An 18,492-nucleotide genomic window follows, 5' to 3' on the forward strand; every position below is an offset into this window, starting at 1 on the left:
CTGCAGAGGTTTCCAGAAGGGTTAAGTATTATAGTAGAAAGCAGGGCTGTTGCTCAGTTCAGCCACAAGATGGCGCTGTTCACTCAACAGTCAATGAATCTTTATTAGCACATTTGCTCTGCAACAGGGGATAGTGTCCAGATATCAGCAACACATAGGATATAGCTGAAACAACAGTCTTAATTGTTCCCTGCAGCCTGTGTAAAGGTATGATCTGGGGGAAAAACTCTCACAATCCTTCCTTGTACAAGAATGCAATGGCAGTTTTGGGTAGATTCTCTCATTACTCTTCCCTCTGACACTGGGGTGTGTGCTATACACTGCAGGCTAGGGTTTTACCTTGAGAGGGTTCTGCAGTTAGTGGAGACTGTCTTTGGCGCCCCGCTGCCTGTCCCCAGCTGTTCTCCGTCCGCTTTGCTGGCAATGTCACCAGTTCTGGCAGCAGCTCAGTCTTCTCTCTGTTCGGCTGCACATCCTCCCCCTTCTACCATGCTGCTCTCTCTTTCTCCTCCTTCCTGCACATCCTCTTCCTGTTACTCCCCCAGCCAATCAGGGCCTTCATCCTCCTCCTGTCAATAACTCCTGGGTCAAGTTTTCAGGAGCACAATTAACCCCTTGTAGCCCTGCATTTTAAAAGCGTTTATGCACTCCTCTGTGCTGTTCAACAGGGCTTTGGGGCACCACAAATATACTATACGTTTTTTTATTTACGTGGAGTGGGGGAGACCAAAGCAAATATTTAACCTGGGCACACAAGTCACTAGTTCCGCCTCTGCTTTTACTGTTATACAGGCTGACCTTAGTTGTGATATGTCTCGTCCGTACAGATTCACCTTTTGCTATACCATTTACTAATCAGATGCCGGTGTGACTGTATCACTATTAAATAACTTCTGGTAAAAATTTATTTAAAGCAAATAACGCGTGGCACTTATTTATGTAATTGCATTTGCATTTATTTTTTGATATTGTGTATATTGTAAGATAGGAAATCGTTATTTCTGAGACCAGGCGAAGAAATTTATCTCTTGTCTAACCTTGCTATAGGATATACCTATTTTTGATGTATTTATCTGATACAATGAGCCTGTGTTTACCAAGCCTTTGGTGTATTGTGGTTTGGGGAAGTGTCTTGTTGTGGGTCCTTTTGTTGTTCTGTGGAAATGTGTATTCGGCGACTGTCTGAAGAATTCATGCCAGTCAGACCTTTTGACTTGCTAGTGTGTCTCCTGTCTCTGAAATAAGATCCAGGAAATCACAGCAAGGTTTTTAAGAATTTCATAGCTAAGTATAAATATTAGTGGCTTTGCAGTGTATGTAAATCAATGTTTTGGTAAACGGGGTTACATCCTGATTCTAAAAATAGCCTATGTCAGAACTGTATAAAAGATGAGCTGTGTGAGCATGTAATGTATCATTCTGATGTTCCATCTGACCTGACCACTGATACCCTTAATCAGTGAGACTGTCCTTGTCAGGATACTTGAGCAATAAAACATCACTCTGCTTAAAAAACCTGCTTGATAACTTCTTTAATATCGTAATCCTGTGACCTGCCGATTAGACCCTAAATCTAATTCGTTCTCCAGCTGATTCTGAGGTTTGGACCCAAGCTTTTCCAGTACCACCGCTGTGCCTGCTACCTGCAGCTCTGGTCAGTGTGATAGGCCAGGGGGCATCCATCCACAGCAACCCGGATCCATAGTAAGAGGTCCAGAGCCCAAGTACAGGAGTACACTAGCAGTGACAGTTACCCAGAATGAACGTGGTTCTTAGCGCCATAAAGGAGTTCAGTGGTGGCAGCAGGCCCCTCCCACTGTTGCAGGAGGGGCGTATTCGAAACAACAAAAGGGAACGGTGGCAAAGTAAGCCCAGCCGGTTCCCAGCAATAACAGGCAGGGTGGCATAGGCGGTCCATCCTGTCACAGCAGGTTATTAACAAGTCCAGAAAATAATAACATAATGTGCAGATCAGTAATCATATTTAATAATACATCTGTCACGGATCAATGTAGAAATACAGCTAAGGAGCCATGGATAGGTGAAAAAACAAACAATGTTTATTGCTGGAGAGTATGAACAGTTGATGACATAATAGCTTGCAGAATTTACCAGATATACAGCAGTTGCAGGTAAATGGGAGGTGAGGAAATATTCCAGGCAGCATGCACAGGGAAATGCACAGATAAGTCCCAGGTTCACATAAGGAACAGGTCAGCAGGTTGTATGTTGAAATAGATCTCCAGCAGCATAAATCCAGGAGCACAAACAGAAGGAAGTGACCACAGAGAATAACCTCAGGATGTGACAACAGGATGGGACAACAATAACCAGCAATGACTGCTGGGAGGAACAGGTATATATAAGGGAAAAGAAAACACACCCAGGTGCATGGGATAATTGGAGAAAGTGTTAACCCCTAATGCAAACATGAAAGGCAGGTAACTCTTCTGGAGCAGACTGGAGGGACAGGACCCCCTCTGGAGCAGGCTTTAAGGGAAGCGCCCCATCTGGAGCAGGCTTTAAGGGCAGCGCCCCCTCTGGAGCAGACTGTAGCTCAGGAAGAGAGATGGGCTGAAGACTCAGAACTGGAGACAGCGGCTGAAGACTCGGAACTGGAGACAGCGGCTGAAGACTCGGAACTGAACACCGTGGCAGCAGAAGCAGACTCGGGACCGGACACCGTGGCAGCAGAAGCAGACTCGGGACCGGACACAGTGGCAGCAGACTCGGGACCGGACACAGTGGCAGGAGACTCGGGACCGGACACAGTGGCAGGAGACTCGGGACCGGACACAGTGGCAGGAGACTCGGGACTGGACACAGTGGCAGCAGGCTCACGACCGGACACAGTGGTAGCAGGCTCACGACCGGACACAGTGGCAGGAGACTCAGGACTGGACACAGTGGCAGGAGACTCAGGACCGGACACAGTGGCAGGACTGGACACAGTGGCAGGAGACTCAGGACCGGACACAGTGGCAGGAGACTCAGAGCAAGAGGCAGATGATGGCACCTCGGAGCAAGAGGCAGATGATGGCACCTCGCAACAGGAGACAGAGGCTGTCACCTCGCAACAGGAGACAGAGGCTGTCACCTCGCAACAGGAGACAGAGGCTGTCACCTCGCAACAGGAGACAGAGGCTGTCACCTCGCAACAGGAGACAGAGGCTGTCACCTCGCAACAGGAGACAGAGGCTGTCACCTCGCAACAGGAGACAGAGGCTGTCACCTCGCAACAGGAGACAGAGGCTGTCACCTCGCAACAGGAGACAGAGGCTGTCACCTCGCAACAGGAGACAGAGGCTGTCACCTTGCAACAGGAGACAGAGTGAGTTGGTGCCTCAGGACAGGCGACTGGAGCTGGCGGATTGGGTCTCTTCCCAGAGAACAGAAATGGTGGAGCATAAACAAATTTGGAATGCCGAAAGGAAACAACAGGGGATGGTTCAGTAAGCTGACGTGGTCTACGGATGGGACAGTCCTGCAAGAAATATGCATTGCTGGCACAGTAGAGACACAACTTGTTTGTTATTCTGCGACGTCGTTCCTCTTCGTTCAGATGGGGGCGTGGACCACCTGTGAACTGGGAATTTGTTACCCCATAGTTCTTAGAAAACAGCAAATTTGTAGAAGCACTTTTAAGAGGTGCTGCTTGCACAGGTTCATCAGCAGAGAAGGTGGATTGAGACAGATCAGCAGCTTCTGAATTAGGAGAGACAGAATCTGACAGTCTCCTGAGTGGGTCCAAAAGCAAAGTAGAAAATTTAGCCAGCTGGGAGCGTAGCAAGATAATGTCCATCTGTAAAGTTTGTAGCAGTGGCAATTCCAAGATTGGTGAAACAGACATGTTGCAAAAACAAATGAAAAATTGATTGCAGAGAAAAGGTCCCAGAAATAAAACAAAACTTTCACCTGACTCCTAAGCTGTTTTGTTGGCTGGTTATACTGTCACGGATCAATGTAGTAATACAGCTAAAGAGCCATGGATAGGTGAAAAAACAAACAATGTTTATTGCTGGAGAGTATGAACAGTTGATGACATAATAGCTTGCAGAATTTACCAGATATACAGCAGTTTCAGGTAAATGGGAGGTGAGGAAATATTCCAGGCAGCATGCACAGGGAAATGCACAGATAAGTCCCAGGTTCACATAAGGAACAGGTCAGCAGGTTGTATGTTGAAATAGATCTCTAGCAGCATAAATCCAGGATTACAAACAGGAGGAAGTGACCACAGAGAATAACCTCAGGATGTGACAACAGGATGGGACAACAATAACCAGCAATGATTGCTGGGAGGAACAGGTATATATAAGGGAAAAGAAAACACACCCAGGTGCATGGGATAATTGGAGAAAGTGTTAACCCCTAATGCAAACATGAAAGGCAAGATAGCAGCACCTCTGGTGATCAGAGGTACTGCTGCAAATACACACTAATAAAGTCAAAAGGCAGGAGCTGCCAAGCAAAGCAGTATGTACTGCAAGGGGCTTGCAGGCAGATCCTGACAACATCCTAGTACTATACACTAAAATAAAAAGAATACGTGTTAGAATAACAAGCATTTTCACTGAAACAAGAATAATCAATAAATACATTGGCTTATTGGCTTAGACTATTGAAGGATTTGATAAGTGTTTGTAAAATATTTAATACGGGAAACCCTTGGAATTAACAGACTAATGCTTTGGAGATAGTTTCATCTTCCACAGCCCCTTAAAAGAAACTTTATTGAATAATAAAAGTTGGGTCATTGAATAACTTTAATAAACCATTGTCTGTTAGCTTTATATATATATATATATATATATATATATATATATATATATATATATATATATATATATATATATATAATCTATATCTTTTTCTAGAAATACTGTCATACCACCAGTGGTTGCCCATTCTGTTTTTGTTAAATTACGACAGCATTTACATTTCTTTTGGTCCCACTGTTTTTTCATTACATGTTGAAGGTTAGTATTATTACAGATAAAATCTTCTTTTCTAAGGTTAAGGGGGTTTAAATCCATCACTTCAATGTTGTGTTACTCATAAATATGTACAGATTTGCTTGTATTTGAAAGCGTCAATACTAATTGTTTGTTTTTGATAATAACTTCTTCAGGTGAAAAAGATTCTGAGGACTAATTCTGATGTTAAGAATTAATGGCACATCCTTTCTAGCTATGACTGTATCTAGTTATGTTTTTAATTTTTTCTGACTTGGTTCCTTGAGGATTGTTTGGGAAACCATCTTCTCCTGAAGTGCGATGTTTGACCTTCTCTTCATCAATCTCAGTGTTTGTCAAATTGGGTTCCTCGGAACCTCAAGGTTCTAAGGGGTGTAAAGGGTTCTCAAGATTTGTATGTACAAATTAATATTTGTGTGGGGGCATTTGACATTTCATGCGTGGACAGCCCACCCATGCTTCACTCTAGAAGATTCTTAGTACCATCAATGATGACTCAACACCAAATGCTGTCCGAAAAATTTCGTGGTCACTTTGCTAAGCTTCAGTTTCTACTCAAATACATATTATTTAGTTATGGTACCAGAAATTTGTATCAGCTTTGTAGGGAGGTTGGACACGGGCAGGTAATGGTTTTGTCATTAAGTTCTGTTGCTTTTTTTTTAGGGTTCCGTGTAGTTTGAGATTTGAGTACGTCATTAGGAACCCTTGAGGTGTATTGGGGAGAATGCCTAAAAAATAACAACACACCAACCAGCTGGAGTTTGATAGTACTCCGAACCATTATACTACAATATAGCAGGAAGCATTTTAGAGGAACAGTAGAACGGATAAGTAGGTTGATAAATACAATGGGATGGAAAGTCAACAAGCTCAAGGAAGGGAGATATATATGGATGTATTTTTATGGGTAAAAATGGTATGCAAGCAGTATAAAGCTAAGGGATAGCTATAATGCGTGAACCAAGCGTGCCATATGCTGGAGACTTGAACACACTTCTTGTAGACATTTCTGAAACCTTTACTGCATTTCTGCTGTACCTGGTATACATGAAACAAATGCTAATTAGCGAGATGAGTTAAACATCTAAAATAGAGGAGGTAATGTTGCCAGGTCAGCCATTTAAATCCAGGCACCATCAAGATAGACATGCTCCATTACTGCATCGCAGTCAGTTATGATGCATGCCTGCTGCAGCTGCAGTTATACAGGATTTAGTATTCTCTGTATGCCAAGTAACAATATATATAATTTAGGCAACTGTATTTCAGCTACAGATCTCACCAAAGAGCCAAATAGAACATTAAGAACAACTAATTTAGCAAAGAGGTAATAAATTAAAGAGATTAGATTTAATTTGGCCTAATGCTAGAAATAATGCCAGCAGCAGTAAGTCAGCAAATTCTTCAGTGAAGTCAAATATTGTGCAGTGTTCTTGAGTTGAAACTTGCAAGACATAAGCGCATGGGTTCTTCAATCAAATGAAGCTGATAATATTCAGTTTAACATTTAAAATAAAAGGTCTTTAAAGTAGCAATGGCAAAGAGTCAGGATTTGATACAGTCCTAGGATATGGAGTAGGTAAATCAGCTGCCCTAAGTCTGGCCATAGAAAGAATAAAGGGGGTAGTTGAACAGCCATTAAATTCACAATTTGACATTAATATGGAGCAAAGCCTGGCATGCAGTAGGTATATTGGAAGGTGTGTGATTCTCAGTGGCAGAGTTTGAATGACAGATTTTCAGACTTGCTGTGCCCAAATGCACAATGTGGATTGGTTAATTCATAATCAGGGGCAGAGCCAGGCATGTGACAGTAAATCAAATCCCTGCAGGATCAACTTTTTGATATGTATAAGCTTCAACTGTGTGTAGTGAAGAGAGGTGGTAATACTTTACTTTTTAACAGATCTGAAGTGGAATGTCTGAGTAACACTGAACTATCTATTTACCTCTATGATTCAAATCTAAAAAAATAAATTTTCAGGTTTAGTGGCTAAACCCTGCTCCAATTCAATAATCCACAGTTCAGCGAGACTCCAAGAAGGTCATGATCTATCATAACGTGAAAAACATACTTTTACAGTCATTACATACTAATTTATAACATTTAAATATGTATATGAAGATACTAAAAAAGAAAACACTCCTAATGTATTGTACCAAAAACTGTTTGTACTCAGAGTACGCAAACGGGTGCACGTTTCAACCAGTTTCTCGTCGCACTGGCGAGTGCGCAGTAGCAAAAGTAGATCAGGTAGTAGTGGGGTCATATCGTCGTAGCGTTTGTCAGTGTATTATGGGTTCCGTGAGTACATAGCACAGTCAAGTCAAAGTTTTCATTTTATTTTACAAATCTAAAAGTTATAAACCTATCGTTATCTTCGGAAAACCTAGAAATGCTTTCACGTACCCCTGGTTAAGAACCGCTGATCTAATGGGACAATGTTATTGTGAATAATGACAGAGCTTTGCATGTCATTGGGTTTTAATTGTTAAAATAATACAATTAGATGTTGTATTTACGAAGGGCATGTAGAAATGTGATTTTCCCCAGAACTGCAGAGGGATGGTGCAAATACACTCCATAATAAGTACAGCATGGGACCCAATCTCAGCATTGGCAGAGAATTCAAGTTTTTTGCGCCATCCCTTGCCTCTTATCTCATTTCAACAATCCCACAAAAGAAAATCTCCTTCCACCACTTTAATGGCAATCGAGGAATGCCATCCCAGCAACTGGTGCAAGAGTTTTGCAGCCTTCCAGACATCACCAGCTTGGCCCACAAATCTACGCACGCCCTGTAAAACTGGGCGCAAGTGATGTCACAAAAGACCAATTTTGTGTGCTCCATTTATTTTGGCACTGTGGTTTTCCTCCATTTCTGTCTGGCAGACTGCTGCTACATTTAATCATGGGTGTAAATTATTTTCTGTTGTCTAGAGAGAAACATGTTAGAGTATTTCAGAAGGCTTCACACTCATTTCCTTACCAGCTGGTGCAGTGAAAACTAGGACATGCAGTACATAGAACTATTCCCTCCATATTTACAAGGTCAGCAAAGCCTGAACTTTTCCCCCTGTGCATATTTTGGATGGCTGGGAGTGCGAACTACATGATACCTTCTGAAGACATCAGAAGGAAAGTCATTTAATCACCGCTTCCCTTCTAGAGTTAAATCTATCTTTCTTTTTTCAGCTCTTGAGCAGGAAATGACACCATCTATTTGGGATTGCGATACTGACTTAATGGTGTCATGGTTTTTGCATTGGGAACAAGTATAGATTGTGGTAAAAAATTTAGCAGTGAAATGTTAGACATCCTTCAACACCTAATATCTTTTAGATCTGTACTTTAATGTGTTGTAATGATGTGAGCATTTTGGCCACAGAGTTTAGTGTAGGATCCCTGCTCTGTCGTTCATACCACAGACATTAGAGAACCTTTACTGTGTAGAGGCTACAAAAATTCCATAAAATTGATCCCTTTAAAACCTCATCATTGATCATCAAAAAATGCAAACCATTTAACAAAACTCTTAAGGATGGGATAGGGTACTAAATTCCGACAGTGCTGCCAGCATTAGACTTTTAATGTCGGCATTGTGATTGTTGACTTTGTGAATGTCGACAATCACGCTGTCGACATTTTCAAGCTGTCCCCACAATGGAAGTGTCAGCATTTTAACCTGCCGATACTTTCTTGTCGACAAGTTAACTGTCGACATTTCCACCGTCGGAATTGTGACTGCATCCGATTGTGAAATGTTACAAATAAGACATGTCAACATCTTGCTAAATGGAAACAAGGGCAATCAAGAGCCAATCAAGAGACAAGCCCAGGTAGGGAATGAAACGTTGTATAACATTCAGCACAAAAATGAATTGGCTCACCACCTATCCAAACTGATAGTACCTGGAATCATACACGGCAGCCTCTGGTCTGAAACATATTTAAATTACTGTTACAACCCAATTAACAGCACATAGTATACTACTCAACACATGCAGTGCAGATGCCTTCCCACACAAACTTATTTGGCACTGTACAGAAACAGATTCAGAAACACAAACAAATGTAATTTAATTCACACACAACAGAAAACACAGATAAAGTACAGGAGCCATTGCAAGTCTTGTTGTGCAATTCAAATTAAAAATTCACTTTCTCATTAACTATTTTACATCGGGCAATGACTTTTTTGCAGGCTTACACTGAAGAAGCGTAACCTGCCTATTACTCCTTGGTATCATAAGGCACACAGGAATGTCTTAGCTTAGTGGTGTACTGTGTCATGGAAAGATATGTCACATGGATTACACTGATGTTGCAGTGCACACCAAAGACTGTCATTTTAATTGCAGCAAACCCAGTGAATGTTGGTTATGTTGAATAGGGAGAATGTAAAATATATTTTTCAAAGGCATGTTATAAAGAGCTTGGAAATAACATCAGTTTACCTGCTCAAATATCTAAGATAGGAATCTTCATTATTCCAACTTTTCAATAAGGCATGATTGAGTACACCGTGTAAAATGAGGTTGCCACTGTGAATTGATACTTTCTTATCTAGTTTGTCAGAAAAGATTTGTAGCAGGCACTGGTTCCAAAATCTTTACATTTTTAACTCCTTGTATATTTCATTCCTTTCTGGTCGCACCAGTATAATTAATATAAAACGAGGGTGTGTTATACTCACTATAAAGAGGAAGCAAGAAATATGTCACCAAACTTTACAGACAATTGGTGATTATACTAGTCAGCATTTGTATCTCCTCTCCTATTGCTTATTGGTGACTCCTGTTCTGGTCAATAAAATAGCTGTACACTTGTCTTGCTTTGGCTGTGTCTGTTTATTGGAGGGATGCTTGGGAAAGGGTCTTACTTTGGCAAACCTAAAACACTGTACGCAATGTTCCACCATATAAGCGGTTTGTGGTGCTCTACTTTGTCAAGAAACTTGTTTGCGTAGCAGCTTTTCAACCAGAAAGGTTTAAACTGGACTGTTACCTCATATATCCTGAATAACCGTCCATTAGTCACTGCTTTGGGCAGGATCAGCTGGGTATAATTTGAACAGGGGCGAGGGTACTAAGTGCTGGAGACCAGGCCAGGATTGGCAAATTTTAGCCTGGGAGGCAAGATTTGACTCAGCAGCCTATTAGGACCATTTTAAAGGAAATAAAAATGCAGGTGGCCCAGTGACCCAGCCAAAGGTAGCCCATTATGGAACCGGCCCGGGGGGCAGATGCCCCCCAGCCCAGCCTGCCCCTGCTGGAGACACAGGCATCCTGTGAGCAGCAGCCACAACTCATGCGCCACTTTCACCAGCTTACAACCAATCAGATGCGTCACACTCCGGAGATGTCCGAGATTGGACGTCCAGTGCCAGACTGCTTGATGATGTTCATTAATGATGTTCATGTACATTAATGGGCATATTCTCTAAAGACTGAGGAATAAGCTCTTAAAAATGTCTTTGATGGGCAACTATACAATTTACACAATATTCTAAACATCTTAAATAAAGTTGCTTTTTTGCTATTCTTAAGTATTAAACATTATCTTAGATGTTATATATAGAAATCGGGATAATCTTAAAAGCACTTTTCCTGTGTAAACATAAAGAAAGTGTACCATAGTACATAAGCAACAAAAGTCCCAAAAAAAAGTTAAAATAAGTCCTCAAATAAAGTTCAACTATTTTCTAAAAACGGTCTTTAAAACGAATAAAGAGACAGCTTCCTCAGCGGTCACTTGTTGCTTCCAAAACATAAAATATAGTGCAATATTGTTTAAAAAGAAAAAAGAATCAATCCACTAGTAAATAAATAAAATATACAAATATAATATGCATGTGGAACACTCCCTCCCATGGTGAATACACTCACGCTATGGTTTTCCGTGTTCAGGTGATGCAGGCTGGGTGTAAAGCACTGATAATTTGTTTCCTCCAAAGGGATTGATATACTCCAAAAATTCAAAGAAAAGGAAAGGATCTAGTGTCATTAGTTTTATTTAAAATTAAATTAAGTGGGGGGGGAGCCGTCATCATCTGGCCCCCCTTATTGTCAGGACAATTCCGCCAGAATACCCTCTATAGTTTGGCCACATTATATGACACAGTAAGTTATACCTTATGCATTCCCAAATCTCACATTCAGGTTTATTTATAGATACTTCGAGACACGGGATGAACAACTTTGCAAACAGTGCAAATAAGGATTGCTAAAACAAGACCCACATTTACACACAGTGGGCCTGAGTTATTAAGGAGAGCAAAGCAGAAAAAAGGAGTAAATTCGCTCCTGGACATACCATGTTGTAAGAGGTGTAAATTAGTTTTTATTTTGCACAGTCATGGCCAAAAGTTTTGAGAATGACACAAGTATTGGTTTTCACAAAGTTTGCTGCTTCAGTGTTTTTAAACCTTTTGTCAGATGTTGCTATGGTATACTGAAGTAAAATTACAAGCATTTCCTAAGTGTCAAAGGCTTCTATTGACAATTACATTAAGTTTATGTAAAGAGTCAATGTTGACTCTTCTTTTTGAAGACATCTGAAATTCGCCCTGGCATGCTGTCAATCAACTTCTGGGCCACATACTGACTGATGGCCGCCCCCTAATTGCCTAATCAATGTTTGGAGTTTGTCAAAATTTGTGGGTTTTTGTTTGTCCACCTGCCTCTTGAGGATTGACCACAAGTTCTCAATGGGATTAAGGTCTGGGGAGTTTCATGGCCATAGACTAAAAATTTCAATGTTTTGATCCCCGAGACAATTAGTTATCACTTTTGCCTTATGGCAAGGTGCTCCATCATGCTCCATCATGCTCCATCATGCTGGAAAAGGCATTGTGCATCACCAAACTGTTCTTTGATGGTTGGGAAAAGTTGCTCTTGGAGGATGTTTTGGTATCATTCTTTATTTATGGCTGTGTTAGCCCACTCCCTTGGTTGAGAAGCAACCCCTCACATGAATGGTATCAGAATGCTTTACTGTTGGCATGACACAGGACTGATGGTAGCGCTCAACTTTCCTTCTCCGGACAAGCGTTTTTCCAGATGCCCCAAACAATCTGAAAGTTGATTCGTCAGAGAAAATGACTTTACCCCAGTCCTCAGAAGTCCAATCCCTATACTCTTTTCAGAATATCGGTCTGTCCCTGATGTTTTTCCTGGAGATAAGTGGCTTCTTTGCTGGCCTTCTTGAAACCAGGCCATCCTCCAAAATTTTTTACCTCACTGTGTGTGCAAATGAACTCACACATGCCTGCTGCCATTCCTGAGCAAGCTCTGCACTGGTGGTGCCCCGATCCCGCAGCTGAATCAACTTTAGGAGATGGTCCTGGCGCTTGCTGGACATTCTTGGGTGCCCTGAAGCCTTCTTTACAACTATCGAACCTCTCTTCTTGATGATCTGATAAATAGTTGAATTAGGTGCAGTCTTACTAGCACCAATATCCTTGCCTGTGAAGCCCTTTTTTTGCAAAGCATTGATGACTGCATGTGTTTCTTTGCAGATAACCATGGTTAACAGAGGAAGAACAATGATTTCAAACACCACCCTCCTTTTAAAGCTTCTAGTATGTTATTCTAACTCAATCAGCATGACAGAGTGATCTCCAGTCTTGTCCTCGCCAACACTCTCACCTGTGTTAGCGAGAGAATCACTGACCTGACTGACTGGTCCTTTTGTAGCAGGGCTGAAATGCAGTGGAAATGTTGTTTTTGGGATAAAGTTCATTGTCATGTCAAAGAGAGACTTTGAAATTAATTGCAATTCATCTGATCACTCTTCATGACATTCTGGAGTATATGCAAATTTCCATCATAATGACTGAGGCAGCAAACTTTGTGAAAAATAGTATTTGTGTCATTCTCAAAACATTTGACCATGACTGTACATAAGGAAAATGCTGGCTACCTTTTCATGTAGTACACAAATACTTGATAACTTTCTTTTTACACTGAACTAAAGTTGATCCAGGACATTCCCTATCCCAACTATAAATCTGTATCCACATTTTAAATTTACCTCCCCTCAAATGCAACATGGTTTTACCAAGGGGAAAACTTACTCCTGTTTTTTTTCTTTACTTTCCTTAATGACTCTGTCCCAGTATCTACAAATGCAGTTATGTAGTACAAATAGCCCAAACAGTATATAGATATAATACTTGCATAACCCACAATAAAATTACCAAAGAAGAATCTCACACAGGAATATTGTTGTCAATGGCTATTTTCAGGTTAAGCTTCTTATAGGGATACATACTATAGTTCACAATGTACACACTGTCTGGAGCATGTGCAGTAGAGGTTATGGAGTATCACACATGGCCATATCTGATTACAAGAGCGAATCAAGCGCATGTGCAGTAGAGGCTAGAAAGTATCGCACACAGTGGCTGATCCATGGGCTTGGGTCAGGACAGTCACCCCCCTCCAGCAGGGTTGGGCTGCCTGTGCAGCACACTGTTTACATGATCCCGTCGACTGAGAGACGGACAGAGTATCCTCTGTCCTGCCGCCCTGAGCATCCTCTGCTTGCCTGTCTCTTCCGATCGGCACATGTATATAGTGTGCAACCCACTACTTCTAGTAGTAAAAAATGGTGTGGTGCACTAAATCACCCCCCTTAAAAAAAACTAGGTTTGCCCCTGATCGCACATGACCATATATGGAAATTCTGGCACCTGGAAGAGCGCATATTAATTGTCATTAACTAACTGGTAATTAAGTGAGGTGTAGCCTATTGTCTAAAATTCAAAGGTAGCCAAGTGACATATCCTTCAAAATAATACAGCTTCTACATCTATATTTACTGCCAATTTCCAATATGATCATAAGTTCATTCCGCTCTACCTTGGGGTTGTCTCTAAACGGGGCTGTCCCCTGATTCAGAGCAGCCACACTGCTTTGGCAGTAACCCCCCACACCCCTTCTTTTTTGGGGTATCCCTTTTTTCTCTCAGGGTTTTTTTTTATTATGGGGGCTCCTTCACTCTCCTGTGGCTCTCTGAAATTGAGGACTCAGCCACACTCTGAGCTATGATGTACTTTGGCTCCTTGTGGGACCCTGACTGTCACACTCTCACCACATACTTCTCCTCAGCTCTTACCAGCCATATGAGGGCTGCAGCCCCAGGTCACTTCCCACAAATAAGCCCATCAGCAGTCAGTACAGATGAACAGTCCTGCCGATAGTTATAGTCAGTGGTGGTTACATCAGCGTTCCCCTGTGGGGGCGGGGGGGGGGGGGCCCGCTCTGTTACATTGAAGAGTGCATTTGATTTTATATATATATATATATATATATATATATATATATATATATATATACAAGTTAACCCGTGCATGATACTCATGCATTCTAGTCAAATCAAGCTACTTAAGGTGTTAAAAAGGTTCTTGTCATGCATTTGGACCATAGCCCAGGCCTCAACCACCAACCACTCCCCACTGTCACCCCCGGCAACCACCAACCACACCCCACTGTCACTTCTCCTTCAAGAAATATATATATATTTTTTTAAAATCTTTATAAACACTTTTAACAATTAACAAATTAAATTAACAAATTAAAAACATCTTAGTATACCAAATTTCAGCCCTTTCTGATTTTTTTTTTTCCACACACACTAAGGGCTAGATTTACTATCAGGCGTGTTTGTAAACCCGCCGAATTTCGGCGGGTTTGGCGGCGGTTTAGCCATCGCCGGATTTACTAAGGCTAAACCCGCCGTCCAAACGACCAGAAAAGATGTTTTCAAACCCGCCTCTGTATACATCGCCATGACGGTTTCAACAATGTTCAACATACAAACAGCCGGATTTACTATTAGGGGGTTTATAAAGCCGCCGGAAAACCGCCATTCAATAGACCAAAATGAAAGCGCTGCTTGTGAGCGGCGAGATTGCTCAAACAGTGTGCTGTTTCTGATATTTGGGCAATCAGAACAGAAGGAAAAGGGCCATTTCATGTACAAATTTTTTTACTTTGGGATTGTATATGTTAAAAGGCCAGTGTCTTGTAATTGCAGTGTTGTTTTGGTTTCTTTTTCTCTTGTGTCTTCCCACCATGCAATTTATTTACTGATTTAGTAGAGGTGTGTTATAGCGTACCTTTGTACTTTGGTAAACTAGATTCAGGTTACTAGAATAATCGGGTTGTGTGGCTATGTATGCACCTGAAAAGGGGTCTGAAATTATCCTGGCTGGCTGTTTGATACATAATCTAGCAATACATCAACTTACCCCACCGATTATTGCAGTAGACAGTGAAGAAGAAGGGGTCCGTGTCACATCTGGTGATGTGCAGAGCACAGAGGGCGGAAGGGAGATTAGAGACCGTCTAATTGCAAACTACTTTACTTGTAAGTACATAGTATGAAAAACATTTTTTGCTCAAAAATGTGTTTTATGTGAGTGCAATTTTAGTATTTTATTGTAAATTTTTTGTACATTGGAACCTTTAAAAACAGGATAGTGTGTACTCCTCATGTGGTAAATATGAACATCCCTGGAATGTGACAGTCAGAGGTCAATGTTTACATGAAATTAGTGCATAGTTGTTAAAAAATCAGAATACTCTTGTTTAATGTGCAGAAAAGAAAGACTGACACAATAGAAATTTAACTGCATTTATTGCAGAACACAATAAATAAAAACGTATAATCGTTATAGAAACTTGACAAAACATTAATAAATAACAAACATTGTGCTAGCGATGTCTTTTTGCAGGCATATCGCTATGCTTGGTGCCACTCTCTCCCCTCCCTCGCCCACCCCTGGTGCGAGCACCTCTCCTTGGAGGAGTACTCTGTAGAGATGTGGTAGGCGTGCTAGCGGCACTGGTGGAGGCCGATGAAAAAGGGGCCGCCAAGCGGGCAATCAGTTCCTGCTGGAGTTGGCCTGCCAGCCGGATAACGTTGGCATTCCCCTCGCGAATGGAGGAATGCATGGCGTCCACAGACCCAGACATTTGGGCCAGCTGCACATTTGTCTGCTCCAAAGCGCTCGCCAGCCGGTTTATTGCAGCAGGGATTTGGCTCGTGGAGCGGTGTATTCGCCTCAACTGGGCCGCAATTTGTGACATGTGCCCAGTTTGCCTGTCCATGAATAATGTCTGTTGCTGCTGGAATGCGCCAATAGACAGCGCCATTTCTCTGGCTGGGTCCATAGGTGCAGGTGCAGGTTGCTGGTGTGATGGTTCAGCAGGGCCAGGTGAAACTTCCTGGAGGCCAGACACAGGGGCATCCACTGTTACCAGGGTGATGGTTGTTAGATCCTCTGGCTCAGGGGACATTTCCAGGGACTCCGCCTGAGGTGGCTGGTATGAAGAGGGCCCTGTGTATGAAAAATGACGGTAAGTATATAGTATATAATATGTTTGTATATTGCATTCTGAACACTGGATAGGAAAGAATAATCTTTAGCAACTACAGATTCTTTCACAATGTTTGCATTCCTGATTTCTAGTCCTATGCTACCTGCTTACGGATGCACTTATTATCCTTTTAATACCCATTATCATTAGGACTGTGTAGTACATGCTGGGTTATTTTGACTAAAGTGCATGCTATCAAAAGTGGAGATGTTGCCTATAGCAACCAATCAGATTTTAGCTGTCATTTTGTTGAATGCAATAAATAAAGTAAAGGTATATTCTGATGGGTTTCTATAGGCAACATATCAGTTGAGTAAAATGTAGCCCTAACTTCTCATTGCAAACAATAAAAAGAAAAAAAAAAAACAACATTGACAGCAACATTTGCACAGAAAATCAAGTAACTCCATTATTTCTCTCCTAAACAGAAATCACGCACCTGCTTGCTCGTCTGTGCCTGAATCTCTCGCTGAAGGTGGAGGTGTAGGTCTGGCACTGGGACTGAACTGCGGTCCTGGCGATTCTGGATATATTAGAAAAAGCATACAATGTATTTCCAGAAAAAAAAAATAATCCAAATATACTGTTTATTGCACAAATGTGTTTACAATTTTTTTTTTTTTTCTATGAGAAAAAAAAACCTTTACAAACTATTAGAGGCAAATATACACTTTGAAAAAGAAAACAAAAAAAAAAAAAAAAAAACGTTTGCAAAGAGAAAAGCAGTTTTAAAAAGAGAAAAGCAGTTTTAAAAAGAGAAAAGCAGTTTTAAAAAGAGAAAAGCAGTTAAAATACTGTTAGGGTAAAAAAAACAAATAACTCACCAACTACTTGGCGAGGGCGAGTCGGTGTCCTGGACATTTATGCCCTCTACAATTTCTGCCGGCATTATCTGGCGCAGCTCCTCCTCGTACGTGGTGTACTCCATACGAAGTGGGGGGCCACCACCCGTGCGCCTTGTCGACCTACTTTCCTGGGCCATCTTCTCTTTAAGCCTCCTCTTAATATCAGAGAAGCGCTTGCGGCAGTGTGCCACTGTCCGCTTCAGTGGGCCCACCGCGTTCACGGCATCACAGACTCTCCCCCACAGTTGGTGACGCCGCCTTAGAGGAGTCCGGGCTGCCAGGTTCCCTAGGATGACCTCGTAGCAGGGAATGATGTTGTGCACCAACACACAATTCTCATCATGTGAGAAGCGCACATTCCTCCCTGTCTTGGTCTTCCTGCCCTGTCCTGTCTCCTCAACCTCTCCCTCTCCCTCCTCTGACCCCTCAACCTCCATCTCCCTCTCCTCAGCCTGTTCTCCCCTCCTATCTCTGGACATTTTTACCCAGAAGACAGAAAAACACAAAACACTGAAGGACTTACAAACACAAAGAACAAACTACACTACCTACAGACACACTCTCCACACAGTCACACACAAGTAACACAGACAAAGGACAAATACAAAAAATACAAGACAGAAAATAAATGAGAAAATAAATGTACAAAACAGGCAAAAACCACAGGACTACTCACACTTCAAACAGATATCGCTCCACCAATCCACCAAACTCCAACTCTCACCAACTCTCAGCAAACCACTATCCTCCAAACTCCTCTCAAAAAACTCCTCAAACCCCTATCAAAGAAAAAGTGTCAGGCCAGTGGTTTATATAGGGCTTGTGATGTCAAATCTCCTGATTTTTAAAATAGCCAATAGTAACAGGCCAGGAGACAGGTGTAATTTTCAAAAAAACCGCCTTTACACAAAAGCGCCGTCATTTAAAGCAAAAGCGCCATGTTCTATTCAAAGCCGCCGGCGGCTTTGAGCATTACATCCCGCCGTGACATCGCCGGCGGCTTCGAATTGAAGCTGACAAGCGCCCATTAGTAAATCCGGCTGTTTGCAATGCAAACACGCCGGAAAACCGCCGCGATGCATGGCGGTTTGAAGCCGCCATGCATCACGCCTGATAGTAAATCTAGCCCTAAGAATTTAGTAGGTCAGTGTATAACTCCGCCCAGCAGGTGGCGCTGCAGCTTGGTTTTATTTTTTCCACACACAGACAGACTAACACACGCCACTAGACATTTATATTATAGATATATATATATATATATATATATAAACAATTACAAT

At 41.8% G+C, this 18,492-nt stretch overlaps 1 protein-coding gene across 1 annotated transcript in view; it reads left to right on the forward strand.

The window, feature by feature from the left end:
- ANK3 (ankyrin 3) overlaps positions 1–18,492 on the forward strand; it is a 517,804-nt gene that overhangs the window by 96,181 nt on the left and 403,131 nt on the right. The gene's annotated exons all lie outside the window — the stretch shown is intronic.

This window comes from Mixophyes fleayi, chromosome 6 (genome assembly GCF_038048845.1).
Source record: "Mixophyes fleayi isolate aMixFle1 chromosome 6, aMixFle1.hap1, whole genome shotgun sequence".
NCBI classification, from domain to species: domain Eukaryota; kingdom Metazoa; phylum Chordata; class Amphibia; order Anura; family Limnodynastidae; genus Mixophyes; species Mixophyes fleayi.